At 38.7% G+C, this 20,836-nt stretch overlaps 1 protein-coding gene across 1 annotated transcript in view; it reads right to left on the reverse strand.

Moving 5' to 3' along the window:
• Window positions 1–20,300, reverse strand: part of MPP7 (MAGUK p55 scaffold protein 7) — a 268,281-nt gene extending 247,981 nt beyond the window's left edge. The window contains exon 1 of the mRNA XM_020990515.2: window positions 20,030–20,300. The gene's annotated coding sequence lies outside the window, so the exon portion shown is untranslated. The remainder of the gene's footprint in view (window positions 1–20,029) is intronic.
• Window positions 20,301–20,836: the final 536 nt, after the last annotated feature.

Genomic DNA, 20,836 nt, shown 5'->3' on the forward strand with positions numbered 1-20,836 from the left:
TTTCAAGAAATTATCAAGGAAAACTGCCCTGATATATTAGAACTAGAGGGCAAAATAGAAATTGAAAGAATCCACAGATCTCCTCCTGAAAGAGATCCCCAAAGGAAAACTCCTAGGAATATTATAGCCAAATTCCAGAGTTCCCAGGTCAAGGAGAAAATATTACAAGCTGCCAGAAGGAAACAATTCAAGTACTGTGGAAACACAATCAGGATAACACAAGATTTAGCAGCTTCTACATTAAAGGACGCAGGGCATGGAATATAATATTCCGGAGGGCAAAGGAGATAGGATTACAACCAAGAATCACCTACCCAGCAAAACTGAGTATAATCCTTCAGGGGAAAAAATGGTCATTCAGTGAAATAGAGGACTTTCAAGCATTCCTGATGAAAAGACCAGAGCTGAATAGAAAATTGACTTTCAAATACAGGACTCAAGTGGAACATGAAGAGGTAAACAGGAAAGAGAAATCATAAGAGACTTATTAAGATTGAACTGTTTACATTCCTGCATGGAAAGATGATATTTATAACTCATGAGACCTTTGTCAGTATTAGGGTAGTTGGAGGAAAAAAATTACACGTACGTATATATAGATAGATAGATAGATAGAGGGCACAGGGTGAGTTGAAGATTAAGGAGTCATATGTGGAGAATAAAATTAAGGGATGAGAGAGGATTATACTCGGAGAAGAAGAAAGGGAGAGGTAGAATGGGGTAAATTATCTCACAAAAAAAAAACAGAAAAGTCTCTTACAGTGGAGGGGAAACGGGGGAAGGTGAGAGGGAATGAGTGAATCTTATTCTCATAGGATTTGGCTTAAGGAAGGAATAACATACACATTCAATTGGGTATGGAAATCTGTCTTACCCTACAGAAAATAGGGGGAGAAGGGGACAAGAGAGCAGGGGGATGACAGAGAGAAGGGCAGATTGGGAAAGGGGGTAATCAGAAGTAAATACTTCTGAGGAGGGACAGGGTCAAAAGAAAGAATAGAATGGGAGGGCAGGACAGGATTAAGGGAAATAGAGTTAGTTTTTCACATGTCTACTATGGAAGTGTTTTACATAACTGCACATGTACATTGAGTTGCTTGCCTTTTCAATGAGGGTGGGTGGGGAGGGAGGAAGAGAGAAAATTTGAAACCTAAAGTTTTAAAAACATATGTTCAAAAAAAATTTTCACATGCTACTGGGAAATAAGGAATACAGGAAATGGGGTACAGAAGTCTATCCTGCCCTACAGGAAAATAGAAGGGGAAGGGGAGAAGAGAAGGGGAGAGAGGACAGACTAGGGGAAGGGATATTCAGAAAGCATGCCATCTTGGGGTGGGGGAAGGGGTAAGATGGGATGAAAATTTAGAACTCAAAAACTTGTGGAAGTGAATGTTGAAAACTAAAAATAAATAAATTTATATTAAAAAATAAATAAATAAAAACAAGAGAAAACAGCCAGTAAGTCAACTTCTATTGACCTATATAACTGAACTACATATCTTTATGCAATTTATCTATGCATATACCACAGGCACCTTTGTTGAGGGTACAGGGAACAAGCAGGCTTCTGCAAGTAATAGTAAGCAACCACTTCTTTAGCATTTCATAATTGATAGAAAAAGGTAGAGATTTCAATGTGCTTATCATTTGTAGATTATGAAAAAGCATATGATTCAACAAAGCAAGGAGCTCTTTTCCAACTCTCTCCCCTCCATACATAAATAACATTCAAGGGTCTTTGAAAAACATAAGAAAAGTAATCACGTTCAACGACCCTCAAGGGAGTTTAAAACAGTAGGGGAAGTGGAGGTGGCCTCACCAAAGATGATTCCCACTGTGATGAAAGAAATTCAGCAGAGTTCCGGTTGAAGCAAGTTTTTCTGTGGATGATGATATCCTCTGGATACTCCTATTGCCAGGTGACTTTATTGCCTGAATCAAGTCCTCAAATACTGAGAAGGCTCCTAGAAAAAGATCTATAAGCACTCAAAAGAGTTTGGCCTGAACACATACAAAGAAAAGATCAAGAGGGAAGAAGGTCTATCACTCATATTGAAATATGCATTTCTATGGAAATCCTACAGAGTGTGTCAGTTAGTCTGTTGTCTAGGATAGAGAGTACAAATAGACAAGCGGGGCCCAAAGTTTAAAAAGGATGAGAGCAGGCTGGATGGCCTTGCAGAAACTGCAGGTTCCTTTAATGGCTCCTAGTTTCCTCTAAAATCAATCTTTTTAAATACCAACACTCTTTGGGTCTTGCTATCTGGCAATGACACATGGAATAAAACAATTTCTGAAAAACTGAAAATGAATGGCACTTAGAGAGCAATGGGAAGGTAAGAGGTGGGTGTGAGCAGGCTGCAAACTATAACCACAGAGAATCTTCAAAGAAGAAAAGAAGTGAAACATGTTAAAAAGAGAAGATAAGCTGGTCCCCCGGCAAGGGAAGAAATCTAGGAAAGACTCAAGCACAATGGGTGGACTTCCCTGGGAAAAATTTGTGGAACGACATGCACAGGATGGACAAACATGGGTGGACTGCAATCTGCATGCCTGCAGGAGAGAACTCTCAAGCTGATGAGATCACAGATGCATTTGGGTATCTGACAGAGAACCAAGACTGTTACTGCAGGTAGGACCACCAGAGCCGAACTACTCCAAAGTCAAAAGCCATTTTTGCATAATTTTTGCATAATTTTCCCACTGTTAAACAATAGTCTCTCAAATCTAATTTTTCATCAGGAAGAGCAACTAAATCAGCTCCTAATTAAGTATAAAAGTTTCCATATAGTCTATTATTATAATACTTTGGTTTTAACATTTCACCTTGTCTAGCCCAAAAGAGAATGAAGATAAAAGAATTTAAAAAAGCAAAAGTTAAGATAGTAAGACTAGCTAAAATGAAAACAAAAAATGCAAAATTCCTTCTATTTAATTTTGAATTGCCTGGAAGTGGAGAGGGTGAAGTGGAAAAATTACCAGCAGTTCATCCCACAAACCTAGATAATTCATGTTTGGCTACCATTGTCAGAATGTTATTTTTCACATTTCTTTGGTATTTACTCATTTAGGAATTGTTCTAGTATAATAATATTCAATATTCAGTGCACAGTTTGGCTCTTCTCACCGTAAATGAGTCTTACCAAAAAACTACCTAGGGGCAGCTAGGTGGCGAAGTACATAGAGTTCCAGCCTTGGAGTCAGGAGGACCTGAATTCAAATGTGACCTCAGACACTTGACACTTACTAGCTGTGTGACTCTGGGAGAGTCATTTAACCCTGACTGCCTCACCAAAAAGAAAAAAAAAAAGACTACCTGGAAACTCTAAAAAGTAATTTAAAAAAAAATTTCTAAACTTACCAGTGAAAATGTTTTCACCTAAAAAACTTACCACTACAGTAATGTTAAACTCTATTAGCCTTGAATTACTACATTTTTATTAGCATTCTAATTCTAGATAAAGATATAGCCACAACAGTGAGACCAACTTTTTCATACTCATTCACAATCTGTAAATTTGATCTGTACTGTACGTTGGTTTAGCATGATATACACGGGTTATTTTTCCATAGTTGTGGTAATAGTAAGGTAAGAGAACAGCACTCTAACTCACTGGTGTTAAATTTTAGACTTGGAGTTAATAAATTTTTTATACCCTTTGACCCAGAGATTCCAATACTGTTTATAGCCCAAGGAGATTAACACAGCAATACAAGATCCACTACACAAAAATAGTTACAGCAGCATTTGTAAATAAATAAATAAATAAAATCTGGTAACAAATTATGTGCCTATAAAATTCCTGTTTTTATAGTACTGAAATGGTTATTTTTGTTGGTGATTGTTAAGTTCATACTAAAAAAAAAATTACCAAATTATGTGCCCATTCATTACAGAATGATGAAACAATTTGTAGTACATGAATGTAACAGAATAATAGTACAGCATGATAACAATATGAAGATTTCATGGGAACATCAGAAAACTTGTGCAAAGAAAAACAAAATGAAGAAAGCAGACCCCAAAAAACAGTATCCACAATGATTATAATGTTCTAAATAATGATGCTAAAGGACAAGAGTCAGATACCAACAGTGGTATTAGCTGATTAAAGAACAATTCTTAGTTTCTATTAACAATTAGTTTTTAAAAGTGAAAAGTGACATGTACAATTGCTTTGGGAAAAGGTACACTGTTGGAGGTTTAAGTTATTTGCTAGATGGTGTCTGCAACAAGGCAAAATGTTATCAATAATGTCATTGTAAAACAAAAAATTTCAAAGCTTTTGAATGAGATGTCCCAGTGAAGACTTCTCAGTTGAACTAAAGTTTGGGATAAGACTATCCTAAATCTGGTAATAAGTTCAGGAGGTAGGATAGGGTTAAGTATAGATTTCTGTAAGTTCTTTTTTTTTTAAGTGCCACATATCAGTAGTTAAAATTTGTCTAGTTGTTAAGCCTTAGCCTACCTTTTAATCTTATTCGGATGTGCCTTTGCCCCTCGACCTAAAAGAATCTGACTCCCGTTTGTCTACAGGCCCCAGCAAACCCTTAAAAGGTTCCTTATCTACTCTCCTTATCTCCCTTTGAAAGGACCTTACTCAGATGCCTTCCAGTTTCCCCCATTATCTATTCTAATAGTCTGTTCAATCTCTCAGACCTCCCAGTACATTTGTAAACTATCTTCTGTCATGGTGGCCTGGCTCCACAGTACATCGCCTAGCTTGACTTCACATTTTTAATTGCTTCTTTGACATTATCTCAAACAAACTAAGAAATACAGAGATGTATACTATTTCCTTTGTTCTATGGTAGAGTCTCGTGTCTGAGATTGTGAGTGGAGTAACCGAGTGACGGACAGCTGGTGGGAGGGGGAATTTACCTGTGAGGACTATTTAACCTGTGTCTTTGTCTCCCCTCATCAGATCATACTGGTGGAGGGACACCCAAATCTCAAGATTTGAAATAATAATAAGAAATTAATTTTCTGTTTCTCCTTGGATACCTCTGTGGTTTTTTTTTAATTTGAGTGGCATCCCACACAGCTTTGAAAACTGCTGAGCAAATAAAATGCTACATTAAATCAACTTAGTTGCTTAAAATACTGTAGAGAATATTCATTATTAGCATAAGATCAGAACTTCCTAACCAAATTAAGTCAATGTGATTTCTAGTACTTATTTTCTCAGCTGCCCAATGACCCAGCGAAGTTAGGTTGCAAGGAACAATGCTTGCATTGCCTTTCTAGAACTTTACTAAGTAGACTATATTTCTTTTCTTAGAATTCTACACAGCTCATAGTTTAAAAAAAAAAAAAGCTAAGTATAAAAGTTCTACCTAGAGTGTCCCTCTTACATCTACTTTCACTTCAGTATCTTCCCTCACTGCTTCCAGTTCCCTACACCCATAACAGGTATGGAAACTTCCTGTTGACTCCAATTCTTCTTTTAATGCCCCCATCAAAATACAGCAAAAAGAGAGATTACTACCAAGATTCATTGTATTCTCAGGGTTAGCATTCCTAAATCTCATCCAAAGGAGTTAATCTCATTAAGGAAACCTTAACAAGAGCAAGAAATTAGCAAGAACTACAGTATTCAATAAGTGAAATTTTAACATATGAGAAATGTTTTTCACAAGCCAACAGCACAAGAAAATAAGTGACAAAACAAAGTAAACTTTGAAATTTAAAAACTATAGTTTGGTTGTTTTTGCTGTTACCAGTGGGCCCCCCCCCTCCTCCTGCTGCTTATTTTTATGTCTTAGACCCAGGAAGATGATTCACAAAGATAAAGATCCAAGGATAATTCTGGCAACCTCCCCTCCATGCCCCCTAGGATTCTAGGATCTTGTTTGGAACTGGGCAGAAGGTCACAGGATAAAACACAAGGAATTAATCTGTACACCAAAAAGTATCCCACTGTCCTGGCTAATTCAGGCTTCTGAAAGCAAAGAGAAGGGAACAGCCAAGATCCTAGACTAGAGATGAGGACCAGAAAGCACTAGGATAAAAGATCCAGAGTTGCTGAAACTGCCTGCTACTGTGAATGGAAGTGGAAACTCTAATCTTCCCAGTTTCCCTTTATTCCTAAATCCTTAATCCAGAGGTGAGAACAAAGGCTCCTCCTCCCATTTCATTTCCATGAGCCAAAGGTACCAGTGGTGGGAATCCTGTCCAGTCACACCCAAAGATCTAGAAGGGCAACAGCTGAATGAGAACATCTCCATATAACAGGATTTAATCTAATTTCCTTTTTCACTTTATTATACATACAACAAACTGTGACCTCAGCATGCTAAGTTTCCGAATGCAATTGTAAGTAAACAGAGGGAAGAGCCTATGGATAGGCTGGGGGCTCTCAGTCAAGCAAACAGTAGATTTTAGTATTTTGAACAATAAACCATTGCATCTCCTAGATTAATTCAAACTACTGAATTAATCTGTTAACTACTAAATTCATCAAAACTACTTTAGATAGCTTGGGGACTTGGAATCCAGGTAGGGGTGGCAGGGAACAGCTTAGAAGTTTTGCAGCCACGCCTTCTGGTGGCAGCCTCTCAGGACAGGGCTACCTTCTGCAGGGCCCCCAAAAGACTAATAAGCACCACCTAATAGGCACCTCAGTTTCCATCATCACAGAGTGTTATTTTTTTATTTCTTGTAGGCTTGAGAAAAGCAACCCCAGAACCAAAAGGAGATACACAAAGGCCAATGTTACATTATGTAATTTAGGCCAGCACTGATTAAAAAAAAAAAACTTTCCCTTATCTTTGGGACAGATAATTTCTCCCATTTTAATATTTCTAATAAATACTTATACATGCTGTCCAAAAAGGCTTAGTGCAGTTCTAATCTGTTAAAGTTTATCATCTGCTAATTATGACATTATGCTGATTAAGCTGTTGTTAAGCTGATTACACTGTAATTGTATGTTGATGAGGCTGTTAAGGCTTAAAACTGCACTAAGACTTCTGGGACACCTTGTATTTACAATATTATATATCAATTCACTTCTCAGTATCCTAGACTCTTGTTGGTGAGAAACCTCTGACCCCTGAGAAAAGGAGGACACAAAAGGTTCCAGTCTCTATTCTTTATGCTTCAAAGTACTGTGGGTCAAAGCAGTAGAAATGGAGGTGATGGTGATGATGCTAATAATAATGATAATAGACACAGTAATAATAGCTAGAGTTAAATACTAACCTTGTGATTTCATTGGCACAGGGAATTTCCAGGTGAGGAAATTCCTTCTACCAAGGTATTTCAGCACCTTCTCTGAAACCTACAATCTTTGAAATCTGAAAATTCCCTAGAGAACTAAAATGTTAAGTGACTTTCTAGGATCCCAAAGCCAACATGTTACAGCTAAGACTTGAGCCTAAATCTTTCCAGCCCAAAAGTCAGCTCTCTATCCACTACACCATGGTTCCTGTTAACAATTAACACTTACACAGCACATTATACAGTTTGTAAAGCCCTTCACAAATATTATTTCATTTGATCCTCACAACTCTATGGGATATGTACTATTATTATCATCCCGATTTTACAAAGAAAATGAGGCTGCCACACTTGCCTAGGATCATACACCTAGTAAGTAGCTAAGGCTAGACACATGTCTTCCAAAATCCAAGTCCAGCTCTCTATCCACTACTCCATGTTGCCTTGGAGTCTACTGGAAGACATGGATTCAATACCTACCAGTGACACACACTAACTCTATGACCATGGTCTAATGACTTTATTCCTCAGTGCCCCAGAAAACTCCCTAAGACTAAGTTAGGGAGATAACTGCCTTATCTACATGGCTAATGGAATTTCCACATTCTGAAGTTGCTTACATTGATGAAATCACAGGTCCCAACCAAAATATGCATACATACACACACATACACACACACACACACACACACACACACACACACACATATACACACACACACACACACACACACACACCACCTCTTTCCAATTCCAGCTCTAGAAACATGAATAAAATCAGTACTAGCACTTTTGGTAAGAACATGTAAATCATTTGCTCTCAGACTCCAATCACCATTCACACTCTGACTCCCAAGTCCAAAACACTCCTCCCTGGACATCACCTCCCTATTACTGTTGTGTCCTCTTATTAGAATGCAAGCTACTAAGGACAAACATTGTCTTCCTTCCTTGAATTTGTATGAGTAGCACTTAGCACAGTGTGTTGAAAATAGTAAGCACTTAACAGATGTTTTCATTCATTCCTTCATGTACATGTTATTCACACACACACACCTCCCTAGAATGTAAGCTCTTTGAAGGCAAAGATCATTGCTTTTTTTTTTCCAATTCCTAGTGACTATCACAATGCCTGACGTAAGTAGCTGTTTGCTAAACTGAATTGTAAATATTTTTACGTATTTTGGAAATAGAAAAAAAAAACAGAGACCTAGCAAGCTGCTTGCTGCATATTGCCAAGAACTATTCGCATAGCATAAAAGACAGAAATGTGTCAGACTAGAAAATGAGGTGAGCAACTCAAGGAGCAAGAATGAAAAATAACACTTTAGTGTATTGGAAAGCATACCAGAGTCAGGAGACCTGGATTCAAAGCCAGGCTTCAGCCGTCACTTACTATATAACACTGGGAACAAAAACTCTCTAAGCCTGAGTTTCCTCACCTGTAAAATGGAAGTGATAATTATTTGCACCTCTTACTTCACAGGGCTGTTACAAAGAAAATGTTTCATAAAGCTTAACATATATATCACATTGATATAATAAGTTATTATGATAAGAGATGACTAGTCCAAGCACTGAAGTGGTAACAAAACAAAGTCAAAGAACCCAAATACTGCTGCCAGTGCCCTGGGAGGTTCCTCTATGTTAGATTCACAGAAAAAAGACAAGAAAAAGAATTGCACAAGTAGACAAGTTGCAATCTTTGCCAACTGATCATGAACCAACATGGAAAAGATAATGAATTCAGAATTTTTTTTTTAAAAAGCATCTGGCTTAAGTATTCCAATATGACTTTTAACATTACAAGTCTTAAATAAATGGAGCCTTCCTTAAAATAATAAGTAGCATCTATCTAAAACCTTCAGCAAGCATTTTATGTAATGGGGACAAGCTGGAAGCATTTCCAGTAAGAGCAGGGGTAAAACAAGGCTGTCTATTATCACCACTTTTGTTCAATGTAGTACTGGAAATGTTAGCTTTAGCAATAAGAGAAGAAAAAGACATTGAAAGTATTACAATAGGCAAAGAAGAAACTAAGCTACCATTCTCTGCAGATGATATACTTACAGAATTCTAGATAATCAAGTAAAAAACTATTTGAAATAATAACTTTAGCAAAGGTGCAGGCTATAAAAAAATTCACATAAATCATCGGCATTTCTATACATTACCAACAAAGCCCAGCAGCAAGAGATGGAGAAATTCCATTTAAAGTTACTGTGAACATTATAAAATATTTAGGAGTACCTACCAAAACAAGGCCAGGAACAATATGAACACAATTATAAAACACTTCACACAAATAAAGTCAGATCTAAATAACTGGAAAAATATCAGTTGTTAACAGGTCGGCCAAGCTAATATAATAAAAATGACAATTCTACCTAAGCTAATTTACTTATTCAGTGCCATACCAATCAAACTACCAAGAAATTATTTTATAGAGCTAGAAAAAATAATAATAAGATTCATTTGGAAGAACAAAAGGTCCAGAATATCAAGGAAACTAATGAAAAGAAATGCAGGGGAAGGTGGCCTAGCCATTCCAGATCTTAAATTGCATTATAAAGCAGCAATCATCAAAACTGCTTGGTACTGGCTAAGAAATAGAGTAGTGGATCAGTGGAATAGGTTAGGTATGTAAGACACAGTAGTCAATTACTATACTAATCTACTATTTGATAAACTTCAAAGATCCCAGGTTCTGGGATAAGAACTCACTATTTGACAAAAACTGCTGGGAAAACTGGAAGAGAGTATGGCAGAAACTAGGCATAAACCAAAATCTTCTACCATATACCAAAATAAAGTCAAAATGGGTTCATGATTTAGATATAAAGGCTGATATGCAAACTGGGAGAGCAAGGAATAGTTTACCTGTCAGATTTATGGAGAACAGAAGAATTTATGACCAAACAAGAGACAGAGAACATTATGAAATGCAAAATGGATAATTTTGATTACATTAACTTAAAAAGTTTTTGCACAAACAAAGCCAATGCAATCAAGATTAGGAGGGAAACAGAAAACTGGGAAAGAATTTTTACAACCAGTATCTCTGATAAGGGCCTCATTTCTAAAATATATAGAGAATTAAGTCAAATTTATAAGAATACAAGTCATTCCCTAAGATATGAACAGACAGGTCTCAGATGAAGAAATTAAAGCCATCTATAGTCACATGAAAAAAATGCTCTAAATCACTATTGATTAGAGAAATCCAAATCAAAACAATTCTGAAGTACATCACCATACCTATCAGACTGGCCAACACGACAAAACAAGTAAATGATAAATGTTGGAGATGTGGGAAACTTGGAACACTAATGCACTGTTGGTGGAGTTGTGAACTGATCCAACCATTTTGGAGAGCAATTTGAAACTATGCCCAAAGGGCTATAAAAATGAGCATACCCTTTGACCCAGCAATACCCACTTCTAGGGCTGTATCCCAAAGAGATCATAAAAATGGGAAAAGGACTCACATGTACAAAAATATTTATAGCAGCTCTTTTTGTGGTGGCCAAGAATTGGAAATTGAGAGGATGCCCATCAATTAGGGAATGGCTGAACAAATTGTGGAATATGAATGTAATGGAATACTATTGTGCTATAAGAAATGATGAACAGGTGGACTTCAGAGAAACCTGGAAAGACTTGTATGGACTGATGATGAGTGAAGTGAGCACAACCAAGAGAATGTTGTACATAGTAACAGCCACGTTGTACGATGACTAAATTTGATAGACTTAGCCCTTCTCAATAATGCAAGGACCCAAGACATCTCCAAAAGTCTCATGATGGAAAATGCTATCCACATCCAAATAAAGAACTATGAAGTATGAATGCAGATTGAAGCATACTATCTGCCATTTTTTTTCTTCTGTTTTGTTTTGTTTCTTCTTTCTTGTGGTTCCTCCTATGGGTTCTAATTCTTCCTTACAACATGACTAATGTGAAAATATGTTTAATAGGAATGTATATGTAAAGCCTATATCAGATTGCATGCCATCTTGGGGAGGGAAGGGAAGGGAAGAAAATTTAAAACTCAAAAGCCTATGGAAGTGATTGTTGATAAATCAAAATAAATTTTTAAAAATTTAAAAAAAATAAGTCTCCTCCAGCTCTTAAAAAAAATTACAAGTTTTACATGACTAATGTAAAAATTATCTTTTACATTATTGCACATGTATAACCTATATCAGATTGCTGGGGGGGGGAGGGAGAAAAATTTGGAACTCAAAATCTTTCAAAAAATGAATGCTGAAAATTATCTTTACATGTAATTGGAAAAAATAAAATGCTATTAAAAATAAAGCAAAAAAATTATCTTTTAATTGCTTGAAATCAATTAAGGAGTCAGTGGACAAATATATAGTATGAAAAAAAACAACTAAGAAATGTGTTAAAATGCCTCAATTTACATGTCAAGCACATTACAGGCTATATGAAGACCATCCCAATGAGTACCAGCCATATAATTAATGTCACTGGTATTACATTTTGGAACCACTGGGAAAGTTATCAAATGGCAAAATCAGACTTATCATTAATGTCAGGTGTCCCCTATAAAACAGAAGGGACAGAGACAGGCATAGAGACTAGGTCTGTGATTTCAGTAATAAAAACACTTCCACATGAGAAACTCTATCAATGTAGGTCACCCCTTCTCTAAAACTTACACTCTTTGAGAGTTGCCTAAACCACTGGTAAATTAAGTAACTTGCCCAGAATCACACAGCCAGCATCAGAGGTAAGACTTTGTCTTCCTGGTTTTGAAGCCAGCTCTCTACCTATTCTACCACCCTGCCTCTCAACACATAAGAGTGAAAAAAATTAAATTAGCTAATCACCTTATGACTTTTGCAGGCATGATACATACATAAATGGACCCATGATCTCCTCAATTTGGGTAGCCTCCAACAACACAAATTGTAACTACTCCTGTATGACTTTTGTCCATTACTTCACCCTAAGTTTACCACAGTTCATTCCACATGCTAAAGGCCTTCCTTGGGTTCTCCTGACAATTGAGAGCACTATCACTGTCCACAAGTCATCCCCTGCTCTTGCCACATAACCAGACTTTCTTCTCCGCCTTTCAAATGGATGGCTCCCTGGCGACTTCCTTTCCTATTCATCTTCTTCGTCAAAATCCCTTATTACTTAAAACTTGCAGTCTACTCACACCTACAATATCCACTGACTATTCTCTGCATTATACTCATCTTTACTTCTTCAAAAGAAGTGCATTTCATGACACTGCCACACAGCAACATCAATATAACGTTAGTATTGAAAAGCTCTTTGCTTTTCTTGGAAACTTGGAGTTAGCGAAGGAGCTCTGTAATTTCCTGAAAGGTAGCTAGGTTGCTCTTCTATTCATCTACAGGCTCATCTTGTTGTCCACCTTTACTATCTGTCCCAAATATACCAACTAATGGATAAACTTTATAAATTGTACATCCAAATATGTGTCAAAATCCAAGCAAGAGATAGTCTTCAACTATGTGGATTTCCCTGTGTGGACAGACATGCCAAACTCTTTTGAGTGATTACAGAGCTGTTTCAGGAGGCTCTGCAATATGCTGAGGCTTGATACAATCAGGATGACGTCACCCACAAATATTTGGAAGGCCCTCACCATTCCACTGGAAGTCTGTCTTTGACTTGGACTTTGAGCTAAATCGTTTCCATCAGAGTGAAGAATACTCTTCACAAGTATACTTGTTCTCTTCTGGGGCAGCTAGATGGTGCAGTGGATAGAGCACTGGGCTTGGAATCAGGAAGACTCATCTTTATGAGTTCAAATCTGGCCTCAGACACTTAGCAGCTGTATGACCCTGAAGAAACCAGTTAATCCTGTTTGTCTCAGTTCCTCATCTGTAAAATGAGCTGAAGAAGGAAATGGCAAACCATTCCAGTATCCTTGCCAAGAAAACCCCAAAATGGAGTCACAAAGAGTCCAACAGTACTTTACCTGGTATTATTAGGTGGTCATTGACCGAAGTTATTTGTTATGTTTTTCAAGGAATGATACTGATACATGGAAGATATCTTGTTGGAAAAGAAAATTATAAGGCAATGTTTTGTTCTATCCAATCCATTTTTTTAACAATGAACAATAAACAAAATAGGAATATTGCCCACATCCTTATGCAAGTCATTGATAAAAATATTAAACAATACAAGGGTAAGCACAGATCCCTGATATATTCAACTTTAGACCTTTTGCTAGGTGTCAAAGTAGATAGAAGGCGAGGCATAAAATCAGAAAGACATGAGTTCAAATTTGGCCTCAGACACTTACTAGCTGTGTGACCCTGGGCAACTCACTTAACCCTGTTTGCCTCAGTTTCCTCAACTGTAATTTTATGATGATAATAACAATACCTACCTCCCAGGGTTGTTGTTAGGATCAAATGAGATAATGTTTATAAAGTGATTAGCATAGTGCCTAGCACAGAGTAGATGCTATATAATTCTTATTCCCTTCCCACTCCACACCTCCTGCCACACTGACACTGAACTTGGCCATCCAGCTAGTTCTGAATTTGGTTCCCAATTTATTAACATCTCAGCCACTTCTGTCTTTTCCACAAGACTAGTATGAAAAATGTTATAAAAAGCCTTGCTAAAATATCAGTAAACTGCATAAATGGCATTCCCCTCATTTACTAGTTTAGTAATGTTATCAAAAAAGGAAATCAGTTTAGTCTGACATGACTTCTCAATGAAGTTGTGCTTTCTTTTCTAGATGTTCACTAACCATTCTTTAATGATCAATTCTAGATTTTTCCCAGGAATACATGCGTGCTTCCCCAAACTTTTGGCTCTTCTCTAATATTACTGCCAGCAGCTCAGCAACACCTGTCACTTTTTTCTGATATGATCCACCTGGGCCAGATGATTTGACTTCTTCAAGGAGAGCCAGGTGCCCTCTTGACTATCTCCTTACTGATCTTAGGCATCAGCAACCTCCTAGTCACTTTTGTTCCATCCTTTCTGGCATAAGGGTCATTCTCCTTTGCAGAGAAGAGAAACAAGAGGAATTTGGCAGCTCTACCTTCTCTCTCGTCAGGTATCATCATTCCATACATACAGAGCAGAGTGGAGACTTTCTTTCCCAAGAGAGCTTAAAAAAATATTTGTTGTCCTTAGCATCCTTTGGCAGTTTTAGATCATTCTGAGCTTTAGTATTCCTGACACTACCTTTACAAGACTATGACACATTTTTATATTCATACTCCGTTACTTGGTTTTTTGTAAAATTTGTTTATAAATATAAATTAGCTGATAAGTCCCTGAACATCCACATAAGTTGCTTCAGCCAAATCCCATTTTCCTCCACACTGGAATTGCTCCCCTTCATTGTCTTCAGAATTTCCTTCTTTGGCATCTTCCATCCCTCCTGGGCTGCCTTCCTGTGAAGAATTTTAGTCGGTGGGATCTGACTGTTTTGAAATCTGCTCTTCAAAAATACGGACTGCATACCAGATGTCCAGATTTCCTTTCCACCTCTATCACAAACTCTAGAATAGAGTAGCCACTTCTCCCCAAGTTTCCCATTACTTCTACCACATCCATCAGATCTTCCCTCAAAGTGAGAATTAGACCTGGAAGAGAATTTCACCTAATTGGTTCCTTTACCTTTTGAAGGATGAAATTATCATTAAGACAATAAATTTATAATGTATAAATGTATAATTTATACATATACATTCGGTATAAGTCTGGATAACTGAAGTAACTCTAAAAATTTCTTATTAATCTTAATTTTAAATGACCTTGAAGAGGTTAGTTTCATAGAACAGAATCACAGAATGTTAGGTCTGGAAGAGATCATAGAGATCATAAGTCTAACCCTCTTATTTTACTAAATAACTTACCTAAAGTTACATAACACCTTAGTTCAAAACCAACTTCACAGGGTTTTGTGAGGATCAAAGGAAAATGTATGTTGATAGTGTTGTAAACCTTCAATCCCTTACAAATGTTAGCTGCCATTATAATTACTGGCAGAACCAGGACTAGAACCTGATTTCTGGTTCCCTGGACTACTTTCTTTCCACTTCACTTTACTGACTCTTAATTTTAACTCATCTCAAATTATTGTTCTGCATATGGCAATTGCCTCCTAAAGTAGATGCTAACAGATATGTGTAATCTATATTCTGCCTAGATAAGACCCTATTACATAAATATGAACTTTCATAGAAATTACATTTAAGTTCCCAAAAGATAATTCAGAGATTAATTCAAGTTAGGAAGAAAAAGTATTTTTAAAAATTACTATTCAAATTCTGATACATCTGGAACTTTAACTGCACAACTGGTTTTAGTCCGTGCTCAACCACAGACTTTTACATTATCACATCAACTTTAAAACCCAAAAAGTAAACTATGTTTCCAATCTTGGAAAATATTTTATCTTATTTAAAATGCTTAGAATATATGGAAAGGATATTTGGTTTTCTTCCCTTGGATATGTCATTGCTTCATGGATAATCCTGGCCCATCCAACAAGACACAATTGGGTACACAGTTATATGCCATATATTATACATAGGCAACAAGGTAGTAGTAGGCCTGGGGGCCAGAATGAGTTCAAATTCTGTCTCATACTTCTGGCTATTCTATGCTGGGCAAATCACTTAATCTCCTAGTATGATATAATAAACGTTTAAAAAATGTGGTTGCCAGCATAAGTGCTGGACTTGAAGCAAAGGTAGTAAGTTCAAATCCTGCCTTGGGCACTAGTCATATGACTCTGCTCAAGACATTTGACCTCTTAGCTTCAGTTTCCCTATCTGTAAAATGAGTATAATAATAGCACCTACAGTAGAGGCAGTGGTGAGCATCAATGAGATAATCTATATAAAGCATTTTGTAAATCTTAAAGGACTACATGAATGCTAGTTTGATGCTATGGTTTAAGTTTGAAGCTAAATAAAATACATTTGCATAAAAGTATATAAAAGAGTTCTATTTAAGAATTTCGAAATATAATTCATATTAAGAATAGGTCCATTTTCAAGAGTTTAAAAGATATTGACCACTATACAATTCAGAGAGCATTATAAGATTTCAAGTGTTACTACCATTTTCCCTTTTCTTTAAAATACCATTTCATTTAACTGAAATTGCCAGCTCTTATTCTGTTTTGCAGTCATAGACTGCATGACTGCAAAAATGTGTTTATCTCTTCAAATTAGTAAAAAATAAAGCAGCAATAATCACACATTTTCTTTTTCTCTCTCTCTCTCTCTCTCTCTCTCTCTCTCTCTCTCTCTCTCTCTCTCTCTCTCTCTCTCTCTCAATTCAAGTCTCAATAATTTAACAAGCATTGCACCATCTAGTGGAAATAGTGTGACCAAAAAGGGAAAAGTCTCCCAACTGTGGAAAAGAGCCCTATGGGGATTAAAAAAAAAAAACAATATAGCACACACATAAATACCCATGTCTTCTCACTCTTCAATATTTCAGGGAACTGATTTATTTTTGCAATTAGCCAAGGTTAGAGTGCCCCTTTCTGAAATTTTTCCCTTGGTGCTCGTAATTTGCCAATAAATTACAATACATTGAAAGTGAACAGCAAGACCATAAGCAAAAAAAAGAAAAGCAGAGCTGTTCAGTCAGAGTTTGAGAAACATTGAAATTATATGCTTTACAAACTAGCTAAATAATTCTGTCAAGTCATACATATGTTATATACAGCAGGTATGTTTGTCAAAAAAACAAGAGATCATTTCATGGTTAGGATATTCAGCAATTCATAAAACTGATTGGGTTACTAAGGAGTAGTAAATTAAATTAACCTAAACTGCCTCAAGAGTTTCTATAGTCAGATGTCAGTTTAAGAATCTATTTACATCTGCCTATCAGAATAGGTACTTGCATAAACCAGGATTAAATTCACTTACTTTTTAAAGGTGGAAATGTATAGTCAGTCCAAGAAGAAAACATTTTTGTTTATCTTCCCCCCATTATCCAATATTTTTACAGATATTTTCAAAAGCAAGGTTCGCATATTGTCTTCCCCCATTAGATTGTGAGTTCCAGGAGAACAGGGACTGGTTTTCTGCCTTTCTTTATATCTTCAACACTTAGCACAGTGCCTGGCACATAGTAGGCACTTGAAAAATACTTGATGACTGAGTAAATCAAAGCCATACTACAGAACATTTCCATGTACACTTACAAAATATATGTTAACAAGTTTAAAACATGTCAAATTTAAAAGCTAGGTTTTCATTTGAAGAAATTAACCTATTTATTTAATGGAACATGAACCTTTACGATAAAGCAAAGCCACACAGCTGTGAATCTGCTCAAAAATGTAAGAAAGCTGGCATAGTTTACTGGATAGCCCCTTTTCTTTGCTAGATGGCACATATACATAACCTCCACAACACTGAGTGGGACAATTGCCTCTGCCTCATGTCCATCATAAATGAGTACTCATTTCAGTCAGTCAAAGAGCATTTCTGAAGTATCTATTATGTGCCAGGGACTGTTCTAAGGACCGATATTCATAATAAGCATGAAGAGGAATTTGGAACAGTTATGGAAACAGTTACGGAAACCTAGCCTTTTTGTTGTTGTTCAGAGTTTGTTTTAGTCATGTTCAGCTCTGGTGACCCCTTTTTCAGAGGGTTGGGAGGGGGTGGGTTGTTTCTTGGCAAAGACACTGAAATGGTTTACCATTTCCTTCTCCAGCTCATTTACAGATGAAGAAACTGAGGCAAACAGGGTTAAGTGACTTGCCCAGGGTCACACAGCTAGTAAGGCTGGATTTAAACTCAGGAAGATGAGTCCTGGCACTCTATCCACTTTGCCCCATCGCTGCCGAAAACCTAACCTAACTCATGGACTAAATCCATCCCCACGCCCTGGATAGGAAATCAAGTTAGTCAAAGTAAAATCATTCATGGTTTTCAGTTTTTCTACCTACAAAATGAGTATAATATGTAACGACATTGCTGTTGTTCAGTCATGTCCAACTCTTCCTGATCCCATTTAGGGTTTTCTTGGCAAAGATACTGGAGTGGTTTGCAATTTCCTTCTCCAGTTCATTTTACAAAATGAAGAAACTGAGGTAAACATGGTTAAATGGCTTGCAAGTATCTGAGGTTGGATATGAACTCAGGTCTTCCTGAGTCCAGGCCCAGAGCTTTATCCACTGCACCACCTAGCTGCCCTATGTAATGATAGTAACTGACATTTATAGAGCTTTTGAGGTTTGCAAAACACTTTATAACTATTATTTTTACTTGACCTTCACAAGAACCCTGTAAGGGAAGTACTACAACAAGTATTAACATTCCCATTTTACAGATGACGAAACTGAAGCTAGAAGTGTCTTCAGTGGGATTTGAACTCAGGTCTTAACCCAGAAGATTACTACAAAAACAAGGAATAAATTCAGCACAGTATTAACAACTGAATGAAAGTTCCTAAATATAATATTGAGCAATAAGATGTCTAATAGTGTTTTTGCAATCAGGAAAATATTCTCAGACCCATCAGCATCTGAGTAAATTAAGGCAAAACATTTTCCTCTTAAGAGCTTCAATCTCTCCATTGTAAAAATGGAGAACATAAGGATGCTGGGAGAACTAGTGAAAAGTACAAAGTGCTTTGAATTCCTCAGATAAAGGAATATGATCTCAAGTTACCTTTTTACAAATAAATCTAATCATGAGAACTACACTGAACTGGGTGGCAAGTACATGCTATAATAATCCTGCAGCCTGGAAACTTGTTTCTGAATGAAGGCTTTTTATCTGACTACTATTAAAAGGAATTACAACACAATCCTAGCCCCTAATCACACAAGACTAACTGAAAAAATCAGCCCCCTTCAAAAGAACGACTTTCAATCCAGTTTTCTGTGTGTTTCAAGAGCCCTTTGGGGCCTATGGACCCCTTCTTAGATTAATGCTTTTAACAGAAAGGCATAAAATAAAATACCTGGGGTTACAAAGGAAACCCATTATGCAGAAACAGTTAAAATATTTTTAATTTAAAAAATAATGTTGAATTATTTTTAAAATAATTTAGTAATTTTAAGCTATTTCAAAAATTACTTTAAAATAATTTTCCAGAATAAATTGTTTAAAACAAGTTCACAGCCTGCTGATTACGAATCCCTGATCGGGACCCGCACAGGTCAGGGCGAGGAGCACTTATTAAGCGCCTGCGATGTGCCAAGCACAGTGCTGACCGCAGAATGCAGTAACATCCCCTCCAGATTCCCTCTTTTCACAGCCCCGGAGCATCCAGAGGCAGCGAAGGCATTGGCTGTGAGGGTCCCAGGCGGTTCCCGCGCCTCCCTCAAGTTTCCCACCTCAGCCTCGGGCGGCGTGAGTCACGCCGCCGGGTCCCGGGTCCCGGGTCCCAGCTCAGCTCCAGAGGACGAGGGGGAAGAAAAGGAAACAGAATGCAAGAAAACGAGACCGAAAACAAGTTCCACATGGGGGGGGCCCCGAGGGAAGCCCCCTGCCCGGCTCCGCCCCGCCCGCCCCCAGCTCGAGGCCCGGCCCCTCCCTCCTCCCGCTGTCAAGCTTGGGGATAAGCACTTATGAGGCGCCTGCTGCGTGCGCGGCTCGGGCCGGCCAAGCGCGGGGCTACAAAGGAAGTGAAGGTCGGCGCCGGCCGGCGGGGGGTCCGGCTCCTGTGTCCCGCCCCCGGGGCCCCGCCTCCCGCCAGGTGCCGCGGCCGGAGCCCGAACCGTAGCCGGAGCCCGAGCCCGGGCCGAGGGCAGCCGCAGAGGCGGACGGTGCGCGCCGGGACCTCCTTTACCTGCGGGGGCGACGGCGGCGGAGGCCTCGGGAGGCGCCGCCCGCTCCTCCGACCCCTGCTCCTCCGGCCTCGGGCGCGGGAGTGAGTGAGGCGGCGGCGGCTGCTGCCGGGAGCCGGGGGCCGCGGGCTCGCTCGCTCACATCGCCGAGCGCACACTCACTCACTAACACTCACACGGACACACACACGCGCTCGCGCGCGAGTCTACGGGGACTCCGACCCCCACCTCAGCTCCCCGGAGTCACCGCCTGGGCCCCCTCCCCCGGGGGCGGGGTCACGGCGGGGAGGACCCTCCTCGCCCCGCCCCGGCAGCCCGCCCGCGTGGGAAGGGCTTTCCCATTGGCCCAGGCCGAGCGACGAGCTACCTGCTTCGCTTTCATTGGCCAGCGGGAGGAAGCTGATCGCTACCCTAATTGGTCCTGGTCGCGCCGGTGGTCTCCGCCCACATCCCGCCAATCAAGCGGCGCTCCGCCCCCTCTCAGCTCGTCTCCTCTCCCTCCTCTGGCCCTTAGCCGCGCACACACCCCCTGCCTCTAGTATTGGCTGGTTGCAGGTGGCTGCTCGAGCGTTCAGGAGAAACCGGCTTGGGGAAAGATTCTTATTACCTGGAGATTCCTGATGCGAACTCATTATGCCTTGGTTCATTTTACACCTGCTCAACTCCTCACCTCCCCGTGAGCCTTGGTGACCCTACAAAATAACCTCCATGCCAACCTTTCCCTAGAGCACAGCAAACCCTTGAGTTGGGAGAAGAGAGGATGATTAGGGTAAAAAGTCCTGAAAGGATGGAAAGTGTTGGCTACAATG

The sequence above is a fragment of the Phascolarctos cinereus genome, unplaced genomic scaffold (assembly GCF_003287225.1).
Source record: "Phascolarctos cinereus isolate Bilbo 61053 unplaced genomic scaffold, phaCin_HiC Scaffold_1;HRSCAF=81, whole genome shotgun sequence".
Taxonomy (NCBI): Eukaryota; Metazoa; Chordata; class Mammalia; order Diprotodontia; family Phascolarctidae; genus Phascolarctos; species Phascolarctos cinereus.